At 48.8% G+C, this 19,048-nt stretch overlaps 1 pseudogene across 1 annotated transcript; it reads left to right on the top strand.

Moving 5' to 3' along the window:
- Window positions 1–2,178: 2,178 nt before the first annotated feature.
- LOC123791420 (ribonuclease P protein subunit p29-like) lies at window positions 2,179–13,490 on the top strand (annotated as a pseudogene). The gene is made up of 6 exons (XR_015728162.1): window positions 2,179–2,265; window positions 3,026–3,249; window positions 4,662–4,739; window positions 4,905–4,966; window positions 6,610–6,711; window positions 7,689–13,490. The product of XR_015728162.1 is annotated as a ribonuclease P protein subunit p29-like (transcript).
- The last annotated feature ends 5,558 nt before the right edge of the window (window positions 13,491–19,048 follow it).

Below are 19,048 nucleotides of genomic sequence, written 5' to 3'. Positions count from 1 at the left end.
TGTCTGTTGGAAAGCGCTGGGAGCGTGCTGAGGAATGATATCCTAAGCCAGGACTTTGGGAGTTGAGCGGAGAATAGCTATGCCAAGGAAGGGAGCAAGCACCCAGGGCGGTTATAAGCAAGGGAGTGTAGACACCGTTAAAACTGGTTTTTGGACCAGTATGTTCATTTCCACCTCTGCCACTCCTATCTCTGTGATCAAGTTATGTGTCTCAGCATATCTGAGCTTCAGTTTTCTCACGTGGGTTATAGGAATAATATCTACTTTAAAGGATTGTTCAGGAAATACAATGAGATAAAATGTGCAGCTTTTAGCCAGGTACATGACAAGTAATGAGTGCTCAATAACTGTTAGATGTGTATTGTTCCAGAAAAGACTTTCAAGTCTAGTGGACACACCTGTGACAGTTGAAGCAAAGTCATTCCTGGGGTTGCTCTTTAGCAACAGGTTTTAATGCCATTCTTGCATTTCAAGGAGAACCAGACTCTGAATATAATATAATATAATATAATATAATATAATATAATATAATATAATATATTGTATAATATAAACACTTTGGTTTACTTGTTCACGAGCACTCAGGGAAACACAAAGGAGCTAGGGTGGAATTTGCAGTGTCGTGTGAACCACGTTTTCTAGTCTTTTGACCCTTAAAACAGGCCTTTGTCTTACACTTATTCCATTTACACCCATACTCTGTCCCCAAAGCCATATTTTTCTTCATCAGAAAATTAAGTAAGGAACAGAGGAGTGTGGAGGTTTTTAAGGTTGAAACTACATTGATCGATATATATATTTTGAGCTTGAAGAAAGACCTACTATGTTTTATCAGTGTAGGACACCACCTGTTGTATGATAGACCCTAATTTCATAGATATAAATATCTGAAAATCCTCTTTAAAACATCTTATAGTAAACAAAATAATATTTCTAACCAACTGCAACCAGGGAAGCTCTATCATATAACTTTTATTAAAGATTTATTTATTTAATTGAGAGTGCGCGCACTCAGAGGGGAGGGACAGAGAGAGACAGAGAGAGATTCTCAAGCAGACTCTCCGCTCAGCAATGCGCCAGACACAGGGCTCGATCCCAGGACCCCAAGATCATGACCTGAGCCAAAATCAAGTGTCGGACACTCAACTGCCTGAGCCACCCAGGCACCCCGAGAAGCACTGTTTGAAAGCACACTCTTGGACCTTCTAGGACGGGTGGCCAGAGGGTAGAGTAAGAGGCATCCAAGAAAGCTGAGAAGCCTGTGCTCTTTGTAGCAGCCCATCTTCTCCTATCTCTAAATAAGCATAGTTAGTTTCATAGTTAGAAAGGTCGTGGGTCTTAGAGTCATGCCCAACAGGAATTGATCATTTCGTCTTGTTTGTTTGAATCCCTGGGTGTGGTCTCCCATGCCTTTTCTCAGAAAGAGGCCAAGGAGTTGGATGCAGAAGTCTGGGAGCAGCGGAGGTGATGGCAAAGATGGCTCGATACCCCAGTCCTGCTTTAGATGTCCTTTCCCACGTCTCACTCCTCATCCTTCCAGTAGGTGGGTTCAGCTCAGTCACGATCTGCTGTTCTGATGGCCTCTTTCCATATGCCGGCCGCTGTTTTCCTCGTTCGGTTAACTGGGACCTCTTGATCCTGTGTCGTCTCCCACTGTGTAGGGGACACTGGGCTGTGCCCACCTGCCCTGGTGAGCACTGTCATTTGTCTTTGTCACTGTGCCCCCTTGCTTCTTGAAGAGGGCAGGCAGTCACATTTCCTCAGGGGAATGTATGGATTATATCTGGTGCTGCCAAACATGCTTTCTCAGCTGGGCAGAAGCTCCACTGGGGGCTGCTAATGAGCGAGTTCACCTGAAATCAAGATTTTAAGAGACTGGTACACCGTTATGTGGTTTCTTCATGAAGAAGGGCCACTTAGGAATTTAAAAGAAGCAGCTAGTTGTCCTGTCACAGTAGTAATAGTGATGATAATGGATCTTTAGTGAGTATCTAAAGGGGCAAGGCTGACGCTGACTGCCATCCTTACTGGGAGCTGCCTTGAAGATTGAGTGTATCCCATCACACCCCCTCCAGCCCCGCTTCTCCATAAGGGAGCGGGAGTATTGACACATTAGCTTCACAGCGTTGGCAGCCTGGTTAGCATAACAGGGGTTCAGGAAATCCCCAGTCAAGAGGAATGATCTGTGTAGACAGTGCCGCCTGGGCTGTGGCCGACCTAGGACACGGGCAGCTGAATGCGGAGCAGCCCGGTGGAACTCCCAACGTGAGAGGCGGTGACATTGGAGTTCTCTCAGGAATTACACACAGTTAGGACAGTTCTTTTGCCCCCACGTCCTAGGAGTCTGTGCTAAGTCACGGTCAAATGCTGTTCTGCTCTGTGTGGGAGAGAGTGAGCACAGGAGGCTGAGACGCACTGGCACGTTCCTTCCCCACGCACTGTGGGAGCAGACCTAGCAAGTAGCCGTGACGCGTCCACGGGGCCAAACCCAAGGAAAGAGGATTGCAACATGGGCACCGTGTCAAAATTCCTACCCCGCAAGGTGTGGTCCATCCTTGGGCACCAGGTGGTACCATTACCCAAGTGTGAGGAGCATGTCATTCGAGGCCATCGCTTGGTTCTACTCTGAGCTTCCCTTCATCTGGTCACAACTGACTAAATATTGTTGTCATGCATTTCTCAGGCTTTCCTCCCTGCCAAGGAGCAGAGAAGTCTTTGCTTCCTCATGTAAAGGGTTTTGGGGTTTTTTAACAATCCTCCTCAAAATAACCTCAGCGAAATAGAGTAGGGAGTTGAATTTGGACGTGGCTGTTTTGTGCGGCTGTCACGAATTGGTATTTGAACGTGACTTTCACATCTGGACAGCTGTGGGTAGCCGACATTCAGCAGTGAGAGGCTGTGTGAGGCTCAGTTGGGAGACAGATGGGTCAGTGAAGGCATCCCCTCTGTGGTGTGTAGGAGGACCTGGGGTCTAGAGCGCCCCCCACCAGAGCAGTGGGCCCCAAGCCACCTTGTCCCCATGCAGCTTCCGGGAGCCCAGCAGGCCGAGGCCTTCATGAGGGCCTCCCTGAAGCAAAGCACGCCCCGCGTGAGCCAGCAAGCCCGCGAGCACCAGCTGCAGCTCAAGGCTGTGGTCCTGGAGTACTCCACTCGCCGGAAGTGAAAAGAGAAGAAAAAAAAATCCAAAGGCCTCTCTGCCAGACAGAGGAGGGAGCTGCGCCTCTTTGACACTAAGCCGGAGCAGCAGAGGTAAGCCAAGCCTTTCCTGCCTTTCTACCTAAGGCAGCTTCATCTTCCTGGAATGGGTGTGGATTTGGGAAGCCCAGCAGCAGGGCTGGGAGCCCCTTTTCCCTGAAGCTAAGGGAGCTTCTCCCACTGCTGCCACAAGGGGGAAGCCTTCCGTTACCAATTCAGGCTAGGTTTGCACTTGGCTTTTAAAGCAGGGCACCCTGTGGCTCTTGCTGTGTTATTGTCTGGCTTCTGTCCTGAACTAATGAGACCTGTACCACAAGCCAGTCTGTTACCCATGGCAACAGGCTGTTTGTCTTTCAGCTTTCCTAGAGAAAGAGGAGCTGGTATATCTTAATATATGCTCTTTATAGTTTTGCATAGCACTAGACAGAATCATCCACGGGAGTTTTATTGCCAAAGAGCGTGCTGTCCCCATGTTTCAGAAGTTTCTGAAAGGGACGCATCACTACGTGGGAGGACATGTTCCTCCGTCCAGCGGACACTGCATCCCGCCTTGGCCACAGTTCTGCATATGCTCATGTTCGGACTGTTTGTAGACTTCTGCTCCAAGATCTGTAGCTGAATAGCCTCCCACATCCCACAGGACAAAGTCAGTCACTTTGTCCGTGACCCCGCTTGCAAAAAGGCTGGGCGTTGAGTGCAGCAAGGGGCAGCTGGTGCCCAGTTTCCCTCGCTGGTGTCTGCACCAGTGGAGCCCACTTCGAGTTCAAGCCTGAGGTTCTCCTTGGTCTGACCTGCCATTTCCTGTAACAGGTTTCCAGTGAGGCACCAGCGCAGTAATACTGACCGCAGAGGAAAGCCTCTGAGGTCCTTTCACCTGGTCCCTCCTCTTTGTCCCACCACTTGCTCTCTCAGACGGTTCCCATACGTGGGGACATGCACGGCAGCCAGCGTCTCCTGTTCACGCCGCTCCCCAGGGTCAGCTCTTGTAACAGAAGTCCTCAGAGAGCAGTGGTTCAGCAAGACTGAAGTTTATTGCTCTCATGAAAAGACCAGATGAGCAACCCCCCCGCCCCAGCCCCGGGCTGGTGGGGCAGCGCCGCCCCCGGAGCTCCCTGGCTGCTCCCTCGCTGCTCCCTGTGCCTGCTGCCTCACGGTCTAAGGGCCTTCTGGGGCACCAGACATCCAGGCTGCATCTAGCCAGCGGGAAGGATGGAGGGCAATGGAGGGCACCTCCTTCCTCCCCTCCTTAGCCTCAGGAGGGTTCTAGCAGCAGAAACCGAGCCTCAAGAGGTGGAAGCACTTGACTGTCGTCAGTCGGGTTATCGGCTGTAGAATTAGGATCCGCACCCAGTCCCTACTGACCCAGGTCGGGGTCCTTGGCACCAGGCCTCGCTCTGTGCTCTGTTGACATTATAATCCCATGCTTGTGTCGCCTCACTTTTTACTTCTTTCTAACTTTGCCACAGATACAGTCTTTTTCTCCCTCTGCATGAACTCTGGAAACAGTACATCCGGGACCTGTGCGGGGGAGTCAAGCCAGACACGTGAGTTGCATTTCTGAAGCCTTGCCCCTTGGGGCAGAACCCAAGTCTTACGATCACTGTAAACGCAGCCTTCGGAGCCAGCCGGCTGCAGGAGTTTGTAGACCTGTGTGCTCCCTTCAGAATCTTGATCGTGGTCAACACTGAGGGCTTCTGTTTACTTCCTAGGCAGCCACAGATGATTCAGGCCAAGCTGTTAAAGGCAGATCTTCATGGGGCTGTTGTTTCAGGTAACTCGCCTAGGAGCCCGCGGTCACCCGAACGCCTGCACCGTCCCTCAGTGGCAGGTGTCTCTGTGCCACAGGGCTAGACACACTCCTGGTCACGTGGATATTTCCAGATCACTGACATTGAGGGTGGGAGATGGAGTAGCTACCCGAGCCAGTTCTGGCCCCTTTTTGGGGTGGGAGATGGAGTAGCTACCCGAGCCAGTTCTGGCCCCTTTTTGGATACACCCTAAATGGTCTTTGTGTGCCTTTCCACACAGGGATTCCTGCTGCTCTCCCCGGGGGCACAGCAGCTGCTGGCACGCGCCCCCAGCCCTGAACAGAAAGTCCCTTCCATCCATTTCCCCATAGTTTCAATCTCAGCTGTGGACTCCCAGCTCCCAGTGTCCTCTCCAGGGCAGACCTTCCCCTGAACATCTTCATTCATCCAGCTGCCACTGCACACAGCCGCCCACACGTCCAGTAGGCGTCACAATCTTTCCATATCCAAAACCAGTCCGCCTCCTCACTTCAGCCCCTGCCCTGTGTTCCCCAGCTCCGTTCATGGTACCAGCGTTTACCCTGGTCGTTCAGGCCAAAAACCTGGGTGGGATCACGTTTCTTCTTCCCAGTCTGTCAGCACGTGCATGCCCCCGAATCCAAGTCACCACCATCTCCCCTGGATTCCTGGAGAAGCTGCCTAACCCTCTCCCTGCTGACGCACTGCTTATCCCCCAACCAGCCAGCCAGAGGGAAGGTCTTATACCAAACCTCGGGCCATGTTTGTCTTCTGCTTCCTTACTGTGATCAGAAGGCCTCTCCGACTCTGCTGAGCACCAGGTCTGACCACATCGGCCTGCTTTCTGCTTCTCGCACATCAGGCTTGAACCCACCTCGGGGCCTTTGATTTATTCCTTCCCTCTGCCCAGAGTTCTGTGTGTTCACAGACTGATGGCTTCTCAGTATTCAGGTCCCTACTCAGATGTCACTTCCCCCGAGGGCCTGCCATCACTGAAAGTGACCTTCCCCCCCATTACCTTGTGTTTTTTCTTCTTAACAGTTACCACTATCAGAAAATGCAGTCATCTGATTTGGTACACATTCCCCTCCTACCGTTAGAACATCAGCTCCTTGAGAGCAGAACCTAGAACAGTCTTGTTCACTCCCGTGCCTGGCACTGACCTCGGACAGTGCCAGGCACATAGCAGGTGCTCAGTGAATGTCTACAGGACACACGGGGGCATGGGTCAGGATTGCTGAGGGGCCGTTCGTCCCACTCACTGCTCCACAGCCTGTAGCAAGATTCCATTCTGGCCAGAGTTTGGGAGGTCATGGGAAGGCCATGGTGGACAGGTGTTCCTTCAGATCCCATCCGTGAGACTTGGCCCCGTGCCAGCAACTTGTGGGTGTTGGTGGTACTGGATATACACGTGATCTTGGCTCTGTAGTCCTTCCCAAGACCCCTGTGGCTGCAGGCCCTCCAAAGGACACCTTGTCAGAGCAGCCCAGAGGCTATAAAGCCACAGGCAGGGGATTGGGACCTTGAGTTCTCATGCACTTTGGTCCCTGGCCAGCTGAGGAGCCCCTCCTCCCCGCCCCCACCTAGCTAGCTGTGCTGCCCCCAGCACCACTGAGGCTGAGGCCTTGAATGCCCTTTTCCTTTGCAGTCACAAAATCCAAATGCCCCTCCTATGTGGGTGTTACAGGAATCCTTCTACAGGAAACAAAGCACGTCTTCAAAATCCTCACCAAAGAAGACCACCTGAAAGGTATGTAACCGTGTCTCGGTGTTGTGGCCTCCAGCCTACCCGGCTTCGTCAGCCCTCTCCTCGTGGCTTCAGCGGCTCAGTTTGGTCTCTCACATCAGCAGAGATTGCAGATGCCTGCTGACCGTACATTCCATGCCTGCCCAGAACACCCTCTGCCCCCACGGCTCTCCCAAAGGCAGCGTGGAGCCCAGCCAGCAGCCACAGCCAGATATGACAGGAGGAAGGGCTGCGTGGCTACGCTTGCAGATACTTGGGTCTGTTTCCATGCCTGAGGCCCTCCCCTGCCCCAAAGCCGCTGCCCCCCAGAGCAGTGGACAGGACAGACAAGGGAGCTAGGGTAGTGCCTGTCCCTGGAGTTCCAGGATCTTGCCCTTTCTGCTGACCCTTGGGGTTCCAGGAACGCAAGTGCGGGCTCACCCTCTGGGTGGGCCAGAGCTCATTGTTCTAGCAGAGATGAGCGTACTCAGCCGGTCTGTCGAGATTTCCACACCCCTTGCCTGCAAATCTGAGATTGCGAAACCACAGTGGGACGTTTTTGTTCCTTTAGTTTTGGAGTTTGGTTTTTCTTGCTGCTTCCTTCCGTTTCCCTGTATATTCTTGTCTCATTTTAAACCTCAGAAAGAGGTGTCTAGGTGTCCTCACTGAGTGTAAAGCCATGAGTCTGTCTGAAAATTATATGGGAAGACCTGTTTCTAGCACTTTTTCTGGGAGTTTGGCTTAGAGCCTTTGACCCTGAAAATTAGGTGTTGAGTTATATTTAAAATCTGAATAAATCGGTCATATGGCAGAATAATACCCTGTAATCCCGGTGTTGCTAAGCTTTGTGGATCCCCGTTTCTTACTAGCTTATGTTCTAATACAGATATTCTAGGAATAGTATTATGCATCAATGTGAACTTAAGGATTTTCTCCTTGTCCTTTTTCTCCTGGGTTTTTTGGTTTTTTTTTTTTTTTTTTTTTTTTTTTATATCCCCAAGCTAAACTGTGTGTTCACAGTGGAAATTGATGGCTTCATTTCCTACATTTATGGAAGCAAATTCCAGGTTCGGTCAAGTGAGTGATCTGTCAAGAAGTTCAAAGCCAAGGGAACAGTTGACCTGTGAGCTGTTTGCCGTGGACCCAACTGTTTTGACCCCAAGCATCAGGAACACCTGAGTGCCCACATGTCAGCGAACAGATGGCCGGGTCGGTTCTGGTTCTAGAGCCCCCCCCCAGCCCATTAGCACCAGAGTTAGGAACAATTCAGCGTCCGTATTGAGCAAAGAAGGCCGGGAACAGAGGGATGTATGTTTTTAGGTGATGACGGGCGTGTTCTGCTCCCGTGAGAGGAAACCCTGGCAGGATCCACACAGGTTGCCCTGACTGGTGCCAGTGTGAGGTTTTTATTTCTTCCTCATCCTCCTCTGTGTCTCCTGAATGTTCTGTGATGAATCCGTGGCTTATGTAATAATAAAACACACGTGTCGGTGTAAGAGGCTCCTGGTGAAGGCCCGAGCCCTGCGGCAGAGCCAGGCCGGAAGGGAAGCGGCCCGAGGCTGACCCTGGCGGGGGCCCCACTTCTCCCCTGTAGACAGAACTTACCAAGGGCAGGGGCTCGGCCCATCTGAGGTGTTGCTTTACATCACAACCCCTGTGGAACTCTGGGACCGAACGGCGGTCTCCTGTACTGTCACAGGAAAGTGCGGAGTGAGCAGTGAGGTCGCAGAGGGGCTTTGGGCTCATGGGCTCTGGAATGAGCACTGGGACGGGCCTGGAGGCAGGCTGCCCGGTCAGGTGCTGCTCCCCATGGGCGTTCGGTACGCGGAGCTTGGACGACAGAGCCTTCTTGATCCTGTGGCTCTTGGGCTCCAGGGCAGGTCAGCTGACGGGGAACAAGACTGCAGCTCTTTCCAAGCGCTCACATCCTAGGAGAGCCTGAGTCCCCAGCAGTGGCAGCTCCTCTGGTCCCTACTGCCCCCTGCCACCAGAAGCCTTGGCTCTTGGGTCTGAGTCAGCCCACGTGGCATGTGCCTACGGGCCACTAGGGGAGGGGCTCGCAAGCAGCCCTGAATGGGGATGGGGCTTCCAGTCTGTGGTGGTTGGAAAGCCGCATGGCTCAGAGGGACCGACGGCTCTGTTCCTTTGAGAAGTTAGTGTCTGCCTACCGGCCAGGTGAGGCAGAAACGCTGCTGGGAACAAACCGGCTGCAAATCCGTGAGCTTTTTCTTTTGCTCCAGGAGAAGCAGCAGCGCAGGACACTGGCCTCTGTCCGTGTGTCCCGCTGGCCCGCACTGGAGGAGAGGAGCCCTGGGCCAGGAATGTAAACTCTGACTCTGACGGGGGCTCAGGAAGGCCGCGCTGGGTGCCGCTGCGCCTCCCAGAGCCTGGGGCTGCACCCGTGTCCCTCCGTGCGGGCTCCGTGGCTCGTCAGGTTGGTCCAGGGCTGGCTCGGATGCGCTCCTGCTGCCGCCGTCACGGCCTGTGCTGCAGGTCTCAGATCCCAGCCCCACCGGGGACAGGGCAGCGGGCCCGGCCACCGAGCCCTGTACTCTGACAGCCTGGTTTTGCCACAGTGGACAGCCTCAGTGCTCACTCCGCCCAGGGCCTCACCACCTCTCAGTGCCCGCATGGAGGAGCTCTCTCCCACTCATGCCAGGAGGTGCCAGGGATGGGCAGTGTAGCAGGCTCATGCCCGTGGGCAATGGAAAACCAGCTAGACACACTCTGGGCCCCTGCATGTGGGGTTCGGAAGGAGCAGGGCCACCCCTCCCGGCCTGGCAAGCAGGAGGAGAGCAGGGGCCGGGGGCAGTATTCGTGGGATTCTGTTCCTCAGACTCATGTGTACGTGGGCATATGGAAATCGGGCTGGGACAGACATCCCCAAAGATACCAGCATCAGGATGATGGGCGGGGAGAACTCTCCTTGTCTATGACATTCATTGTTTTGCCTGGAGAATGTCTTTATAAATAATTTAATCCACTCGCCACAGCTGAATTCCAGCTGGGGCTGCTCCCTTTTTTTATCGCTTATGTCCTGGGAGTCCAGAAAGAGCCCTGAGGTCCCGGTCACCCCATCATGGAGTCTTGGGCCCCAGATGCATGGAGGAGGGTTTTGGTGAGAAGGGTTGGGAAGAGGTAGAGCCAGTTATGGCACAGACACAGATGTGCCCTGGAGGTTGGACCTCTATTTTTCTCTCACCTGGGTCATATTCCAGCCCTTGAATAGAGCACCCCCACCACCAAGGGGCAGAAAAGTTGACACCTGTACCTTGGTTTGGGAAAGGGGGTCTACCTGTCCTGGTTTCTGAGCTCCCACAGTTATAGCCATAGGGGGCACTGCTCCAGAACATTCTGACTGTCCTCTGCAGAGACTGGGATGGCCGACCTGGGTGGAACTTGGCCTGCTCAGGGTGACTGCCCTGAGGAAGTGCCCCGCCTGACCCCGGAGGAATATTTGGAGACTATCAGACACGTCAACGCAAGTTCTGATGACTCTGACACCTTTCCTTCCCGCTACATGAAAGGTGGTGTGGATGTTTGAATCAAGAATGCCTCATCGTCGGATTTCCCCTGGCTAACATCTAGTTTAATCTAGTGGTGTAAAACACTGGGAAAGGAGCTCATCCGGCAGACCTGTAAGCAGAACTCCCAATTAACCAGCACTTCTGCGTGTCCACACGACTGTGAACGGCCTCGTGACCCCAGATATCAGCCCGCTCGTGGAGCATCAGCTGAATTATCAGCAAAATATTCTAAAAATTCCATCTGTGTTCAGTCAGCTGTTGCTTATATCACTGGTTGGTCGGTTTGTTTCTGGAAATGGTTGCACAGTCCAGACCCCCTTGTGTTGTGTTAACATGGCAGCCGTGAGTGCCCCGAGCTGCTCCTTCGGGGAGAGGTGTGCGGGAAGGTGTCCTCGAAGTGTGCTCTCGTATTCCCAGCACTCCAGGACTGCGAATCGTGGCTGCTGACCCGAAGGGACCTTAGGTTCCTATTTGACAAACAAAGACACGCATCGATTCGTGGCGATGAGTTCATCGATCCAACCATGAATAAGAATCGAGAGATGGCCTGAAACAGGCCTGATCCCAACGTCCAGTTAGAATGGAGAGGGGCAGTGTGTGTGTAAGGGGTGTGTGTGTGTGTGTGTGTGTGTGTGTGGAAGGTTCAGTGGGAGTTTGGGGTCTCTGAGTGTGTGTGTAAGGGGGTCATTGTTGTGGGTTGATGCATGGACACGTGGTCACTGTATGACTCACCCCAGGTCGCCATGCCACCACGCACAGAGTGGCTTAAACAACAGACATTTCTTTTTTTTTTTTTTTTTTTTAAAGATTTTATTTATTTATTTATTTGACAGACATAGAGACAGCCAGTGAGAGAGGGAACACAAGCAGGGGGAGTGGAAGAGGAAGAAGCAGGCTCATAGCAGAGGAGCCTGATGTGGGGCTCGATCCCATAACGCCGGGATCACGCCCTGAGCCGAAGGCAGACGCTTAACCGCTGTGCCACCCAGGCGCCCCAACAACAGACATTTCTGTCCTCACAGTTCTGGAGGCTGGAAGTCTGCAGTCAGGCACGTGGTCGCTCCTCGGTGCACACACGTCCCTGGTGTGTCTGTCTCTGTGACCTAATCTCATCTTGTAAGGACACCAGTCAGATTGGATTAGGGCCCCCAGTGGCCTCAGTGTAACTTAATCATCTCTTTATGAAAGGCCCTGTCTCCACACACAGTCACATTCGGAGGTACTTGGGGGTAAGGCTTCAGGGGAAATGGATGGAGGTACCCCAGGTCCATTCAGGCCTTCAGGGTTCTAAATCAGGACCTGGACGTAAGGGCCTCTTACAGAATGTGTTTGGTTAGGAACCAGATCAGCAAACTCCCTCCTAACATATTGGATGGAATTTATCTAGATAGACCTCCTCCAAATAAAAGGAAACACAGGCCATCCCCGTCAAAGGGGACAGAGTCTCTATCTCACTGTTCCTCCTAATAGATGTGGGGACTTCACCCTCATTTCCCAGGTTAATGGGAATAACTGGAGCCAACTGTGGTTCTTCTCCCTCAGGACAGGGACTTAAGGAATATTCCCAAGTAGCTGCCGAAACTCCCTTTGTTTCAGGGACATTCCTTGTCTTCTCTGGACTGACATGGATTCATAATTCCACTAGTTGGGGGGAAACTAAAAACCCCAAACCTGCGTCTGCTCCTCTGGCAGAGCTGGCATACTTGGGGATTGGGAGACCTCTTTCTCTGCCCTCTGTGGATTTTTACCCGCCTCCAGCCTTCCATGGGACACCTCATCTCTTATGCCTGCCCCTCCCCCACTTCCTCTTTCTGCACCCCCTTGGGTGCAGCCTGTTTACCTGGCGGCTATACAATCCTCAGTACCTCTGGCACCATTGACGCTTCCTCCTCCCCTTCCTGTCAAGGAGCTCAAAGCACCCCCGGGACTTCATACCACTCACTTCGGTTTCCCCATGTGTCCCAGGTAAAAAAAATTGACTGTGGGGAACAAATCGGTTATCTTTTAAGTGGACCTAGGTGAAACATGTGGCATGTAAACTAATTTAAGTTTGTTGGTTTAAGATAGACCTATTTTCAGCATTAAATATGAAACATTTATTCTACCTAGGTTTGCTGAAGGTCAAATAAGGCCGTGTTATCTCTTGGAATGTGTCAATAATGGTGGGCAATTTTATCTGTCTCAGAGTTTTCATGGGTCATTGCTAGGCTAGCTTTCAAGGTCTTTGGTAACCTGAAACTTTAAAGTTTTGATTGGATGATCAATGGGATTGAATTCATTGGACATCTAGGTCTTTTCCAAATAGAATGGAGTGCTTAAGCTTTGACTACTGAAAGTAGGTTTGTGGTTTTGGCTGATTATTACAGAGAACGTAAGGATGTTCGAGTCTTGGAAAACATGATCTGTGCTTAATTGATTCATTAGTTTGCCATCTAAAGAGTTCTGGCATATCAGTTCACAATTGGTTCCTACTTGTTTTCACTGGAGACTAAGGTTTCTAAGAGTTAAAATTCTGCTAAATGTAATAAGGGAAGCAACTCTGTAGGTATTAAGAAAGATTGTAAGGAATGGAAATACATTTTTGTTGAAGGAAAAAAGAAAGTAATTTTGTCCTAAAATGAGACTGGCTGTTCAGAGAGAAATGGCTTGGGACAAAATCTGAATGCAAGGAAAGTAGTAGAAGGTTTTGTGAAGGGAAATGTTTTGAAAGGAACTTTATATGCCATCAGGATGGACTAAAGTTGAAATGAATGGATTTTTAAAATACACTGGTATAAGTTTAAAATTCTGCTTTTCTCTCTGTTCAAAAGTCAAGTTTCATGGATTGTTGGTCTGCTCTTGATGAGAAAATGTAAACAAAGGTTTTTTTCTCCCTCTGCTTAGGAAAACCAGTTTCTATGTTTTGTCTTTATCAGGTTTTGATTACTTAGTTAACACTTCTCCATATTAAGGGAGCTAAGTTTTGCTAACAACTATAGAACCCTAACTATTTGCTTTAGAATCTCTTATTGTCACCTTGCTTAAATAAATAATTAAGTTTTAAGTTTTGTATCATCGGTAATCCTATTTAGGCTTCTGCTTTAAAAACTTTCTAAGGATTTTTTTAAAACTTCCTGGATTTAAATTGTAAATGAAGTGTTTTTGACGAGCTGGGCTTGTTTATTTGGTATGCTAAGTTACTTGGAGAGCACTGTCGAACAAATAATAAGCCCTCAGTTCTGTTTGGCTAAATGCTTTAAGTATTCTAGAGAATATATGCAATTCCTGAAGTTTTAACATGTTCTGGCATAGGGTCATCAGTTGATATTCTAATTATTGAAGTGTTGTGAGCCACGGAGATAACTGAATTTCCTTGCCAGCTATATTGTAGCCTCTCATCAGATCTTTAACCGTGTCCATTTTTAAGTCTTTTTCTGTTTATAATTATTGTTCTTATTCTTTTGCTAAATGTGTTTCATCTTCAAGGAGATTCTTAAAAGAACTTAAAAAAATATATAGATATTTGATACCTTTAAAATCATTCAACTAAAACTGATAATTTCTGGTGAGCCTAGACTGGAGACCAGGGAACAGTGACCTTCTAGGAACTGGGAGCCTGGTCCATGGGGGACAGGCTGAGAGCTTGCCTGGAAGGACGCAGACAAGGCTGGGCCATCAGGAGTGAGTCTTTCTGGACAGGAAAGGTGGGGGGTGAGTCTCAGGGAATCTTTGGAACCTGGAAAGACTCTGAGGTCCTGAGTCCTGCCCAGCAGAGGCCCTGAGGCTGGTGATCAGAGGTGACCCATTTGCTGGGCCCACGTGTTGAATCAGACCATCTGTTCATGGAGAACCAGGAGGCATATGAGAGCCTCCATTCCCTCCCCAAACTCCCAGGTCTCTCCTAAGAACACAGCACTACACCACACATCGGGCAAAGCAAGCAGACCCGATCCTCAAACACCTTGGTATCTGGTGACATTGACAACCCTGTACAAGAGAAAGATACATGTCAGCCTGTCCTAGGCCCTGTGCCGGCTTTGGGGGGGTGACACACCTTTTCAAGCCGTACCCAGTCCCTGCCCCCAAAGTAGGCTCCGTGTCTGGGGTAGATGAACAGACTGTCAGTGACAAGGTGGGAACATCTGTGACACAAGCCAGCTGTTGTCAAGTGCTGGGGAGGCCAGAACACTTCTTTGAAACCTTCATCCAAACCTTCTTCCTATGACCTTGAAGCCACGCCCACAGTAGGTGTTTCCAATGTTTTGTTTCAATGTTCGCATGTTGAGTGCCAGGCAGACCCAGCGAGGCAGGCAGGGTGGGGGTGGCATCCCTGCGGCACAAATGTGCAAAGAGGGACACGGTAAGAGCCATGTAGCACCACCTGCAAAGCGCCCCCGGCCCAGCTGCCCAGCCTCGGCCTGAGGACTCCAGCCACTGCCGGGGGGCGGGGGGCAGCCTCCATATTGCTTCCAGGTGGCCCGGGACAAGGCCTGGTGACCTGCTGCTGGGCCTCCCTGGGCTGCTCCTGCCTTCCCGCAGCCACCGCGGCCAAGAGCGCCAGAGCCTCGGAGTCCTGGGCCCGAGGACCGTGTGAGCCACAGAGTGGCTGGCTTCCTGTCCATGCCGTGAGGGCCCCCGGTGTGCAGTGCTTTAAAGCTTCCAGCAGGTTCTGCTCCGTAAATGTGTGCCTCCAAACACCAGACACGTTACAATTACCATTAATACAAAAAGGATTTGTCTTGGTCTCTGTTCTCCCCACCGCCTGAGCAGAAACTACTTTCAAGCCCGGGACAGTCACATTCTCTCCTCAAGTCGGAGAATTGGCAAGACTCCCAGGGTCCTGCCCTGTCCTGCTATGGATTTAAACGGGATGTTCTGGGTAAGAAATAACGAACTACCAACTTGACAACTCTGCAGTGCTTTATTGTTGGTTTGCTTTCAATTCTCCTTTCTTGAGAGAGGTAAGATGGCAGAGGAGTAGGGGACCCTAATTTCATCTGGTCTCTGGAATTGAGCTAGATAGCTATCAAATCATTCTGAACACCTGCGAACTCAACCAGAGATCTAAGAAAAGAATCGCTGCAATTCTACAAATAGAAAAGTGAGTACTTTTTGCAAGGAGGAGGTGTGGAGAGGTGAATCTGAGGCTATGTATTACAAGATAATACATAGGAGCCGCAGGGAGAGGGAGCCTCTGAAAGCCAGGTGATACAAGCAGCAGAGTCCAGAACTGGGACTTTGAGAAGTCTGTTCCGGTGGGGGAGGTCCCTGCCTGAAAGGCGCTCGGGTGGTGAAGCTGGACGGAATCCCAGGTGGGACAGTGTGGTCTCAGGATCCCCCAGGTCACAAAAAGAATGTTGGTGCCTGAGTGCAGCAGTGTCCCCAGGCATTGGAGCAGGGATGCTGGCTGCACAAGGAGACCCCAGGTGTGAGCTTTCTGCTGGTGTTACCACAAACTGTGAGTCGCTGCACAGCTGGGCAGCTGCTCTCCAAGCAGGGGCCTAGCAAGTGGCAGAACCCCGGCAAGGCCCCTCCCACCCTCCCCTGGGAAGAATGGTAGGAATCCATGACTCAGGAGTCTGTAAAGTTTGGAGACTCAAGACGGGGGTCTCGTGCCTGACATAACAGCTCTCGGTCACAGGCTGGGTGAACAGAGTGTGGAAGGAAATAGGGAGAAAACAGTGATTGACTGCTTTTCTGTGAGGGCTCACTGAAGAGTGGAGGGCAAGAACTTTCAGCTCTGGGTCTGGAGATTGGGGCGCTGCCATTTTCATCCCCCAAATCGGTGCTGAAAGCCTTCAGGGAACAAAAGCCACATAGAGGAATCCAAGGCTGCTTCCACTGAACCCAGCACCCTGACAAGGGTGGTGCAACTCAGCAAAGACAACTGAGAATCAGTGAACAGCCCCCCCCCCCCAAGACCAGCAGGAATATCCAGCTAAGACCAAGTTTACCGATGACACAGAAGTGCAAAACTCCAGCACTCGGGGAAAATAGTGTATAATATTCCTGGTTTTTCTCATGATTCTTTAGTCTTTCAGTTTTAATTTTTTTTCCTTTTCAGCTATTTCTTGTCATATAAACTCTTTTATTTAAGTCTTTTTTAATTTTTGTGTTTACACATACGTTATATCTTTTTTTCATTTTTCTTTCATTGTATTCAATTTTATTTTTGTATAAGTTTTTCTTTCCTTACAATTTTGCGGTCTAGTTTCTTCCAACAAAGTGACTCAAATACACCCAGGATCTAGTTTATTGTTCTGTTCTGAACACCTTCTGTTTGATTCTATTCTTTTTCTTTCTTTTTTTCTCTTTTGGTTTCTGATTTCTTGTTTTGTTTAGTGTATATATTTCTGGAGTCATTTTTGCTATTTTTATATTTTGTTCTCTCATCTATTCTCCTCTGGACATAATCACAAGATGGAAGAACTCACCCCCCCCCCAAAAAAAAGAACAAGAGGTATTAATGACTGCCAGGGATTTAATCAGTATGGATATAAGTAAGATTAGTCAGAACTAGATTTAAAAACGTTGATTGTTTTTCAAGTCCAGCTGGTATCTGGCTGGATGTGAAAAAAGCATAGAAGACACTAGAGAATCCCTTTCTGGGGAAATAAAATCCAATCAGGTCAAAATCAAAAAGTCTATTACTGACAGGCAGTTAAAAAATGGAGGCTCTAACTGTTAGGACATATGAGGCAGAAGATAGAGTCAGTGATACAGAAAACAAAATGATAGTGAATAAAGACACTGAAAAAAAGAGAAAGGATCATGAGGGAACAATTAGAGAGATAAGTGATACCATAAAGTGAAACAACATTAGAATAATTGAGATCTCAAAGGAAGGGGGGGGACAGAAGGTTTATTTGAGTAAATTATAGCTGAGAACTTCCTTGATCTGGGGAAGAATTTCAGCATTCAAGTCCAGGAGGCACAGAGAACGCCCACAAAATCAATAAAAATAGGTCAACACCTTTACATATAAGAGTAAAGCTTGCAACTTTCAGAGACAAAACGGAAAATCTGAAAGCGCCTCAGGACAAGAGGTTCTTAACCTACAAGGGTAGAAACATAGGGCTGGCAGCAGACCACCCACAGTGACCTGGCAGAACAGGAAGGATTGGCATGATATATTCAGGGTGAAAAATGGGAAAAATAGGGAGCCAAGAATACTTTGTCCAGCAAGGCTGTCATTCAAAATAGAATGAAGGGGAGATAAAGACCTTCCAGGACAAACAGAAACTACAAGAATTTGTGATCACTAAACCAGCCCTGCAAGAAATATTAAAAGGGATCCTGTAAGTGAAGAGAGAGCCCTAAAGTAACATAGACCAGAAAGGAACAGAGACAATACACAGAAACAGTGATTTTACAGGTAATACAATGGCACTAAATTCATATCTTTTGATAGTTACTTTGAATGTCAGTGGGCTAAATGATCCAATCAAAAGACACAGGATATCAGATTGGATTTAAAGAACAAGACTTATTGATATGCTGTCTACTAAAGACTAATTTTAGACCCAAAGACCCTTCCCAATTGAAAGTGAGAGAGTGGAGAACCATGTATCATGAAAATGGACATCAAAAGAAAGCTGGGGTAGCAAACCTTATATCACACAAATTAGATTTAAAAGCAGAGACAATAATAAGTGATGAAAAAGGACACTCTTATCACAAAGGGTCTATCCGATAAGAAGATCTAACAATTGTAAATGTGTATGTCCCTAACTTGGGAGCAGCCAAATATATAAACAAATTAACAACAAAATTAAAGAAACACAGGGATTACAATAAGAGTAAGGGACTTTAACACCCCACTCACATCAAGGGACAGATCATCTAAGCAGAACATTAACGAGGAAACAAGGACATGGAATGACACACTGGACCAGAGGGACCACACAGTTATATTCAAAACATTTCATTCTAAAGAAAAGAACACACCTTCTTCTCCAGGGCACATGGAACACTCTCCAGATTAGATCTGGGTCACAAATCAGGTTTCAACTGATACCAAAAGATTGGGATTATTCCTGCATATTTTCAGACCACAAGGCTTTGAAACTGGAACTCAAGCACAAGAGGAAAGTTGGAAAGAACATAAATACATGGAGGTTAAAGAGCATCCTACTGAAGACTGAACAGTTCAACCGGAAATTAAAGAAGAAGTGAAAAATTCATGGAAACAAAAGCAAATGAACACACAACTGTTCAAAACCTTTGAGATCAGCAAAGGTGGTCCTAAGAGGGAAGTACATAACAATGCAAGCCTTTCTCAAGAAACAAGAAAAATCACAAATACACAACCTAACCTTACACCAAAGGAGCTGAAGAAAGAACAGCAAGTAAAGCCTAAATCCAGCAGGAGAAGAGAATTAATAAAGATTAGAGCAGAAATCAATGAAATAGAAACCAAGAGAACAGTAGAACAGATCAACAAACCTAGAAGCTGGTTCTTTGAAAGAATTAATAAGATTGATAAACCCCTAGTTAGACTTAGCAAAAAGAAAAGAGAAAGGACTCAAATTAATAAAATCATGAGTGAAAAAGGAGAGATCACAACCAACATCGGGGAAATACAAAGAATTATAGGAATATATTATGAGCAACTATATGCCAACAAATTGGGCAATCTGGAAGATATAATGCATTCTTGGAAACTTATAACCTTCCAAAATTGAAAAAGGAAGAAATAGAAAATCTGAACAGACCTATAACCAGAAAGTTGTTAAAAATCTCCCAAAAACAAGAGTCCAAGGCCAGATAGCTTCCCACGAGAATTCTACCAAACATTTAAAGAAATAATACCTATACTTCTGAAGCTGTTTCAAAAAATAGAAATGGAAGGAAAA

This window comes from Ursus americanus, chromosome 21, assembly GCF_024610735.1.
Source record: "Ursus americanus isolate L20-20 chromosome 21, mUrsAme1.1.p, whole genome shotgun sequence".
Taxonomy (NCBI): Eukaryota; Metazoa; Chordata; class Mammalia; order Carnivora; family Ursidae; genus Ursus; species Ursus americanus.
Note: the sequence above shows the minus strand (reverse complement) of the source record. Positions and strands in the feature narration are given on the sequence as shown.